General features: G+C 29.8%; 1 long non-coding RNA gene across 1 annotated transcript; it reads left to right on the top strand.

Moving 5' to 3' along the window:
* The first annotated feature begins 7,318 nt into the window (after positions 1 to 7,318).
* Positions 7,319 to 9,545, top strand: LOC110719964. The gene is made up of 2 exons (XR_002511197.1): positions 7,319 to 7,740; positions 9,009 to 9,545. It is a non-coding gene; the product is annotated as an uncharacterized LOC110719964 (long non-coding RNA).
* The last annotated feature ends 584 nt before the right edge of the window (positions 9,546 to 10,129 follow it).

Genomic DNA, 10,129 nt, shown 5'->3' with positions numbered 1-10,129 from the left:
TCATAATGGCAGTATTAAAAATTAAAAATAGAAATTAAGGACCAATTCATTTCACCTCACAACAAGAGAAAAATATAAATGGAGATCATTAGGTATAATAATAATGTGAGAGAGAAATCTAATATATACTTTCCCGTTTTAATAATATTGCAACAATGAGTCTTTTGCACTATTTATCATTCTTGTTTGACTATATAATATAATTTATACGTTAAGCAGAATATAATCGTGTGGGATCGATCTTATTAGATTCATCTCATAAAATAGTTTCACACTATCAACTTTTTTATAATTTTTACCCTTATACAATTACTAGTTTTGTGCCTACGCCGACCGATGCCTGGATTGTTGATAAAATTTTAAGATAATTTTTTTTGCGTGAATGTTGAATACACTCATATAATCCCTTTTGATAATGCAGAATTATTTAGACATAGGACATCATATTGCTTATTTATATAATAGTGTACCTTTTGTAGTTTTGTTTGTAAATAGATATCTATGTAATTATTAGCTTGAAATTGGACGAAGAAACTTAAATTATTTTTACTGAACTGAAAGTATTTTTCCAATGTAAATTTTTTTTTTTTTTCTGATTTAAACATATTTTTACTGATTTTCTATTATTTTCTAAAATATATTAACGAAATTTATGATGAAAATATAATCAAGTTAGGCCCCGTTCATCTTTCCTTATTTTTGTTGAACTGAAATTATTTTTATTAAACTAAAATTATTTTTGCTGAACTTAAATTATTTTTATTGGGCTGAAATTAATTTTACTGATCTTAAATTATTTTTGCTGAACTTAAATTATTCTTAGCCCTTCCCCGATTATTTCTTGTTTGATTTTGTTAAATTCGTTTTCATTATCGTTAATTGTCAATTGTAGATGTCGTATAGCTTTAATTAATGAAATTTAGTGTCCTTTAGGACTTCATTCAAAAACAAAAACAAAAATAAAAATTATTTTTGTAAGGTGAGGTGAATAGGGTCTTATAGGATATTTATTCAAAGTTATGATTAATCTTTTATATATGAAATTTTTTAAGAGTATATCGATAATAAAACTCGATCTATACAACATTTTTTATTGTAAAAAATCTATCCAAAATTCGCTTATTGAGCATCGTATGTGTCACAATAATACGAGTACTTATTTGTTGCCTACGTTGCTCGACACTAGTCGAAAAACTAGAATGCCAAGTGTTGTTGTCTCGTGGCTTGGCTGCGAGACCCGACTTTATTTATTAGATATATGATAGATATTTATTAACATATAAAATGGGATGCGTAGTTTCATTCTTGTTGCAATATTATTAGAACAGAAGAAGTATATCATATAATCATATAACTAATACTCTTTCTGTTCCTCAATAATGTTCTTGTTTGAAATCCTTTGACTTTTAAAAATAAGAGATAATCTTCTAAATTTCTCTCAATTTATAAGAATAAATATAGTCATATGAAATCTAGTCTGATTCGTCTTAAGTACATTATTAATATTTAACATTTATAATTTTTGCTAGTGTGAGATTAAAGATATTTGAGATCAAAGATTTGCAAAACTTGCATTAATTTACATAAACAAGAACATCATTCTTAAAAGCAGGGAGTTTATGAAGCAAAACTTTTAGCTAGGCCACGAGACAACGATACTTAGTGTTCCAACTTTTCGCAAATTGTCACGCCACATAAGCAACAATTAATTAATAGTATGACAGGAATGATTTATTTGAATATAATTTTGTAAAATAAAAAAATTGGATTTTTTATTAAAAAAAAAAAAAAAAGTTGGATAGATATACATAGATTTTGTAGGATAAAAAATTAGTTAAGAGTTTTATTTTCAATAAAATTTGGACAGGTTTTTAAGATTAATTTATTGTTTTAGAGTTTTATATTTGATAAATACGTACAAATAAAAATATATTAAATTATAACTTTCAATAATTAGCTTATAAACTTATTATTTTTATAACAAAACATTCGTGTTAAATAGTACCTCAAAATAATTTCATTTATGATATTTTTACACAAATTCTTATATGAGGGTTACTTTGTTAGTGTTATAGGGGGTACTTAGTCAGTGTTACAAGGGTTACTTTTTTAATGTTATAGCCGCACCCTAAACGCGTTGTATATGTTAATAAGCGACTTAAAAAGTATTTCAGTCATTATTAAATATACTTACTCTGTTCTTTTATTATTGCACTATTGGGGTTGAGGACAAATTTTTTGGTAGTGGAAAAAAAGGATGAAAGAGAATAGTAATAAAAATATAAAATAGCCCATGTGATTGCATACACAAACTAAAAATAAGTAAAAAAAAAAAAAAAAGTAGGGTATATTAGGTACGTATTTGCAGTGTGAATATAATTTTTTTTTTCCTAAAATGGATATGATGCAATATTTGTGAAACTTTCTTGAAAGGCAAAGTAGTGCAATATTAAAAAAATGGAGGAAGTATAAAGTTGTACAATTAATTAGTCAAGTCAATATACAACAAAACTTAATCTGTACGCTATTCGCAATACATCGACACTTGGCATTCCAACTTTTTATTAAGTGTTGTGTAGTGCTACGTAGGTAACAACTAATCATTAGTATGACTTGTATGATATATTTGGATAGATTTTTAGGATAAAAAAGGATAATGTATTTAAATAAATTTTTTAGAATAAAGGGCTGCTTGGTTCATTATTTTATTTTCACTAAAATTTGTATAGGCTTTTAGGATAAAATTGTTGGTTTAAAGTTTTATTTTTGATAAAATTTCAATTTTTCGTATGTATAAATTAAATAAACAACCCGGATATCGCCAGGGCACAAAACTAGTATATTTATGAACAAGAGTTTTTTCCCAAGATTTTAGAGCACCAAGTATGATTATTATTTTTAAAACTTTATGTAGGATTATGCCACATAGGATTATTATTTTTTAAAACGCTACGTAGTATCATAATAAAATAAAAAAATTATCAGAGCGCCACGTAAGTTTATTATTAATAAGAAATTAAATTTGGGCGATTAGTGAAAACGTCATTTTTATACATTTTTCAAAAATTCCATAGTTAAAAAAAAAGAAATATTTAGTTTATTAGACGTACATATGATTTACTCTATAATAAAAATCATAGATTTAGTGAACACTAGCTTAAAGCCCATGCCATGCACGGTTAGTCTAATTTTTTTTAATAAAATTAATTTTATCCAACAAATAAAATTTGATAAAACATACACATCAAATATATAGAAATTATAATGTCATAAACTCATAATCTATATTAATAGGCAAAGCAAAAAATAAAACAAAAATGAGGGTTGCCCAAACCTGATTTTTTTTTTCAAACGGGGGGCTTGGTTTGATCAGGTCCAGTTAGGCTTGTTCACGGATCGGATATCCGAATACTCGAATATCAGAAATTGATATCCAAATTTGATTCAAAAATTTCGAATATCCGATAGCCAAAATTTTCGGATCGGCTGCTTCGGATATCCATTATCCAATATTAAGTAAAATTGATCATGATTACTTTTTAAATTTCACTAATTTTACCACTTTTTTATCGCTAAGTTGTACAACATACTTTAACAAAATAGTAGTCCTTTTGCAATAAATATTATCATCAAATATATTTAGAATATTATAATAAGTTAATAATACAGAGTCAATTTTATATGACAATTTAAAATTTTTATATATATTTAACTTTTTTAGTCTTTATATTTTGGATATCGGATATTCGAAAATTTGAAAATAAATATTCAAATTCGCATCCGATATCCGCTTTTTCGGATTGGATATTCGATCTAAAATGAAAATTCGAATCGGTTGCAGATCGGATTATCAGATTTTCGGATTCTCGGATAATTTTGTACAGGCCTAGGGGCCATATTAGTATTTACTTATTTATAAAAGCTTTTTTAATAAACATAAAAAATTAATCAAACAATAGACTAAAATCTCCACTAAAACTATTAGTAAAAGAGCGCGCACACACACACACATTACATTTTATGTTTATGGATGGATGCTCTACATATACGATATCGTCATTCTTTGTTGTATAAAAAATTGTGTTTGAAGCAATTCAATAATTGTAGCTTAATAATTTTTGTTTATTGTCTTGAAAGTTTAATTGTAGATAATAGATATATATCAAAAAAAAAAATATACAAAAGGAGATGTCAATTATTGTCACTACGTCTGGCGTGTCTTTCAGTAAGCTGATTATTTCTGAATGTCGGATGTAATAAATTTATCTTCTCAATCAAGTATCTTGGCAAAAGATAATAATTTATTTCGCTTTTACTAAGATATTGATATTTTTAGTTACGTAATTTACAAAAAAAATTAATTGTTATTTTACCTTTTCCTAGAATTAGACATATGATATAATTGTCAAACACAACATTGATTTTATTGTTATACTATACTCTATAAATCCATTTGTGATAATATATACGTAGTACGGAGTAGTAAAATTTCAAAAACAAAATTGTAATTAAGTTGAATATATAGTTATATTGAAATTGAAATATAATATTAGCTAGAGGTATTTGAAAATAAAAAATTTAAGTGATGTTTTAAAGTAATTTATTTAATATCTATTACATGAATCAATTTATTATTACTTTTTTTTTTTTGACAAAATCTAATAATACTCCATTTAAAAGATAATTAAAAAGGAGTTGGAATGATTATTTAGGTATATGTGTATTGAATAATTATGAACACCAAGTAAAAAGGAATATATTTGTCATATAGGTATAATATAAAAGATTTAGAATGAAATTATTATAGAATCAAATATTAAAAACAAAAAAAAAGGTCAGAAAGGGAGGGGAGTTTTGGAGGGAAAAAATTTAAAACAAAATTTTTTTCTAAATTTGTTTATTTTTTCACACCAAAATTAAAAACAAAAAAATTCCCAAAACAAAATAATACATCAAATTGTTAAAAAAAAAAAAAAAAAAATTGAACTCTTTGAAAAATAGAATGATTAGAGGGGTGCCTAAGGAAGAGAAATTAAATTTTTATTGTTAGAGAGTATAGGCTGTTTTTCGAAAATTGATACTAATAACAATCAATGACCAAAATTTTAATAAAATAAAATGTAAAAATCATAAAATGATGACATTATTTATAGTTTTGAAGGGAAAAGTTTTAACAACAATATAACATATGTCTAATTTTAGGATCGGATGATGTCAGTGATTGCTATTTTAGTATTAAATATAAATATAGATTATTGATAGAACTATGTTATCATTAAATAGTATTAAATGTAAACATGAACATAGAATTATGTTATTGATTGAATCGTAAAGTTGAAATATTAAAAGAAAAAATTTATTGAAATTAATAATAATAATAATAATGGGCGACTGGGTTAGGGCCGTAGGGTTCGCCGGCGTCCGTGTCTTCAGGTGGTGTTTCCGGCGTCTAGTTTTTCTCGGTGGCGTTGGATTCCCTCAGGCGGTGGTTCAGCGTCAGTGTTGGGCGGTTTGAAGGGTTTTTTTTTCTTTTTAAAATTTCAAATTTTGGTCAGTTTTCAATTCCATCCAACGATCCACGTCCAAGTTTCTGGTAACGAAGTTTCCACGTTCGTGTTTCTCCAGTAGCATTCACGCTTAGGTTCGGCAAAGGGCTTCGTTTTCTGGCGGATTTCAGGCGTATATTCAGGCTTTTATTTCGGTTTTGTTGGTGCAGCTTTTTGGGTGCGATTTTGTTGATGTTTCAGGTTATATTTACCGGTGAATTTTATAGGGGCTCAGGCAGTTTTTTTCAGACGGCTGCAGTGGGTTTCAGGCGGCAGTTTTTTTATTTGTTATTTTGAGTTGTTTTTTGTTCCGTATCATTTTTGTTGGTGTTTCATGCAGCTGGTTTACGCTGTAGTTTCCGGTGGTGGCTGTGTGTAGCTATTTCGGCTGCTGTTGTAACGTTTCATTGTCCCTTTGTGGGTGTTAAGATGGGGGTGGGAATGGGCTTACTAGAAGTTCTCTAATCACGTATCTTCATGATCGTAATTGTTGTATTGGTACGTGGGATATCAGATGACATTATCTTACTTCTAATTTGGCTATTTATACTGAGGCAAAAGTTACTTTTACAAGTATGGGGATTTGGTTATGTGGAGTTTTCTACTAAACACATAGTCTTTGTTCTAAGTATCGGTATGGTAGGGGTGAGGATTTTATGCCACCCCCGCAAGCCGCTACCTCTCTCTTCTCCAGCTCGGCTAGGACATGTGAAAAGCTTGGTGCGAGATTAGTGTGTGGGTTTTGATGTGGCTCTCCTTAATAGTTTGTTGTCCACGGGGTTTCGTACTGTGAAATTCATTCCCTCAAGTGTCGTTTGGGGTTTTCGCAGGTTTTGAAAGGAGCTCTTGACAAAGTGCTTTGCAAACCCGAGGACATCTTTTGTTGGGTTTCTTTGCTAGTGTTGCCTCTTTGTACCCTAAGAACCTTCCGTCCGCGAAGTAATCTTGAGTGTAAGTCTGCTATAAAACGTCAACGTCAAGAGGAGAGTATTGTTCGAGCTATTGATTCTTGGAGTGCACCGGGTAGAAGTTTGTAGCTTGTGAGCGAAACTTTGGCAGAGGACTCTCCTGCTTTGTCGGTGATTGATGAGGAGGATCTTGATTAGGATGAGCGTAATATCAAGCAGTGTAAGAGTAAGATTTGTGATGGTCATTACACTACTGCGGTTTGAGTTCATTTTTCTTATTGCATTGCTTCTTATAATGATGCCACTCTTGCAGATTTACAGTCTAAACACCCTTTATCGTCAGCTCCATCTTTTCCTGGTATACCTATTGATCATCACCACCTCATTGCTAATCCTGCTGTTGTTTTGGACCGGATTATGAATTTTCCACACTGCACATCATGTGGTAGGGATGGTCTACTAGCTCAACACCTTACAGATTGCTTGAGTGGGCTGTTGTGGCTGTTTCAGATGAGTTAGTTGACTCTATTTCTCAAGTGGTGTAAGGAGGGTAGCCCATCCTTGGGGATCCCATTTCCCTTATGTCCTTGGCCCTTTAGAAGCCTAGGACGGAGTTTAAACTTTATAGGGTGTATTAGGATTTAAATACCTGACTATTTGGGAGACCTTGAATTAGAGTTGAGCCTATCATTACCCTTTTTTTTTTTAATTAAAAACCAATAGAGAATCGCCTATGAGTTTTAGGAAAACCCATAAATCTCGTTCATACCTTTCTCTCAAGTAGAGTTTAAGAGACATTCAGCATGAATCACAAGTTTACCAATGCCCAAATTAGTCTACTAGTACCAGAAATGAGTTCGGGAGCGAGGGTATTAAGAAAACATTCCTGTTTGAGGGGAATCGCAATCCTAGCCCTAGTGCGGCCTCTACTAGCTCTTTTTTTTCACAATTTCATTGTCAAACAATATATGCAACGTGAGACCTAAAACTAAGGGTGTGTTTGGCATCATTGTTGTTTTTGATTTTTTTTTTTTTTGTTTTTAACCCCCAAAATATAACAAAACAACGTTTGGTAAAATAGCTTTAAAAAAACAACTTTACAACTATTTTGTAAAAAATAAAACGGTAAACCTAAAACACCTCAAAGCAGTTTTTGAGGTTTTGATTTTTTTTTTTAAAAAGAAAAAACCCTATCAAAGCGTATCATCGATTGTTCTCCTTCAAATTCAATATCTCATCTTTCTTCCTCAAATCATTCTCAAGATTCAAGGAGCAAGCAATTGCAGGTATGGAGCGTTCTCCTCTCTCTTTTCTTTTAATTTCATTTGCAATCACATTCGCCACGTTTCTCTCTATTGTTCTTTCAATTTATTGATGCTTTTGTTGTTAAATTTTGTTGTATTCAATTTCTATGATTAATTTGTTCATTATTTTTCTGAGTTTTAATCGTTCTTTATCTAATTTGTATATAATTTATTTTGGGTTTTTATATTTGAGGATTTTTTCCTGAAATAATACGAGTGTTGTTAATTGTTACAATCAACACTCGTATTGATTGAATTTTCTATGATTCTAATTCTTAATTGCCCTTATTATGATGTTAATATATTTTAGTTAATTCAAAGAAGGATGTCTTAGCTAATTATTTGATAATTTGTGTGCGTTATTTTTAATATTTTCGGAATTTGTTGTTCAGGAAGTAGGAAGTATGAATTTTATTCTTGTAATGTAATCAATTTTGAAAATTTGGGGTGAATTGAAGCTTTATACCTTGACTGTGGAGTAGTGATGGCTTGTTGTTGTTAAGAGGTTATATTGTTATCTATGTGTGCTAACTGTATCTGGAATTGTTACATTTATGTTGTGTCTTGCTTATTTACATAAGAATTAGTTCTTTTAATTGAAGCTTAAGAGATTGTAAGTGGAGTTGTGTTATAACTCACTGAGTTGGGTACACGTACACTCGGGTCTATATCAGATTCCTTGCTCTCAAGAAGACTTGTTTATGGAGTTGAATCAATGGATGACTAGCGTGTATTTGTTGAGTTAAACTTTTGAACATATGCTTTTTGTTTGATGTCATCAATGGATGCATGTGCCGTGAGAAATTTAAGCTTAGTGTGTTTTGCTTAATTAGAGTACTAGTGTGGAGCTGTGGATTGCAGTATTTTACACCCCTTTCTTTTCAAATTTTTGGAGGATGAGAATAATATGACTATACATATTGGAGCAAATTGTTGTCTTAGGAGTTGGGAGAAAGAGTTTTTTTTATACTAGCATTAATTTTGTGGTATAGTTTATGAGAGCTATATGCCAAGTTAGCTTAAATAGGATCAATTACTTTATGAAGTTTATATGTTTAACATACTGGTAATGGGAGACAAATGGTTGTGCTTTCTAAGGACCTACAATTATAGCAATAGAATTAGGTAACTCGTAATAATCATTCATCTCTTATTCTCTTTCACACATTCAATTCGTGTCATCAGCAATAATGGAATTTTGATTATTCACTGTTTTTCATGTCATGTCAACTCATTTTGAAAATTAAAAGATAAGCCGGGATGGGAAGCAGCGGTGGCGTGGACTCCGGAGGTCAAAAATGCTACAAGCCATGGGAGAGCAAGGAAAATATTTGCTACAAGTGCGGAACAAGCAGAAGGGTATGCAGTCTGGTGGGAAATTAAAGAGAACATCAGCCAATATAAGAATATCTTTAATCAGATCAGATTGTGAGAATGTAGTGAAAGCGCTAAACTCGCCAGAAATGTCGTCGGTGGAGCAAGTGTGGTCATGGACATCTTAGATATGATAAGGAGCTTAGATTATTATATTTGCATAAAGGTACGAAGAGATTGTACTGTTTGGATCAAGTAGGAGTTTTATTTGTGATCGATTGTTCATTTGCCCCTTAGGCAGTATATGCAATCAATAACTATAGATTCGAGAACCTAGTGACTCCTTCTGTAAGTCAACAAGAACTTCAAAGAATGGCTCGGTTTCGAGATTGTTTGGCAAAACTATTGTGGGAAAGACAAAATTCACAATGAAAGTTATCAATGAGAAATAAATATTACATTGCGTTTGACTATTTTATTGTTACCCCTTTTTTTTTTTTCTGTAGTTGTTCTTTTAAATTTTGTTATAACTTTATTCAATCAATAAATTTATTATTGAAATATGTATATTTTTCTTTTTGTAAAAATAAATAAGCAGCTATTCAAAAAATTATAAATAAATAAATAATAATAATAATAAATTATTATAGGCAGTATAAGAGTGGATTAAAGCTAGAATCTATAAATGATTTGGTAATATGAGAGTTGATTGTAAACTAAAAACTGAGAAATGGAAACAGTTTTTAAAAAATAAAGAAACAACTTTTAAAAACTGAAATCAGTTTATAATTTTGAAAAAACAAATAACTGAAAACCGAAAACAATGCCAAACGAACCCTAAGTTAATTGATTTTATTTACCAGCGATAATCACGAAAGGTTTACATTGCAACGAATGTCGTTATTCTTATTTATTCCAAATTCGTGAAAAAGGACAATAAATAAACAAGATTCGCCTTGACTTAGGTGATAAAATAATCAATTAATTTATTCAATTCTAGTGTTTAATTAACGAAAGAATACTATGTGAAATTAATTAATTGGAGTTTATTTAAAGT

The sequence above is a fragment of the Chenopodium quinoa genome, unplaced genomic scaffold (assembly GCF_001683475.1).
Source record: "Chenopodium quinoa cultivar QQ74 unplaced genomic scaffold, ASM168347v1, whole genome shotgun sequence".
Lineage (NCBI taxonomy): Eukaryota > Viridiplantae > Streptophyta > Magnoliopsida > Caryophyllales > Amaranthaceae > Chenopodium > Chenopodium quinoa.
This window is presented reverse-complemented; position numbering and strand designations above follow the sequence as displayed.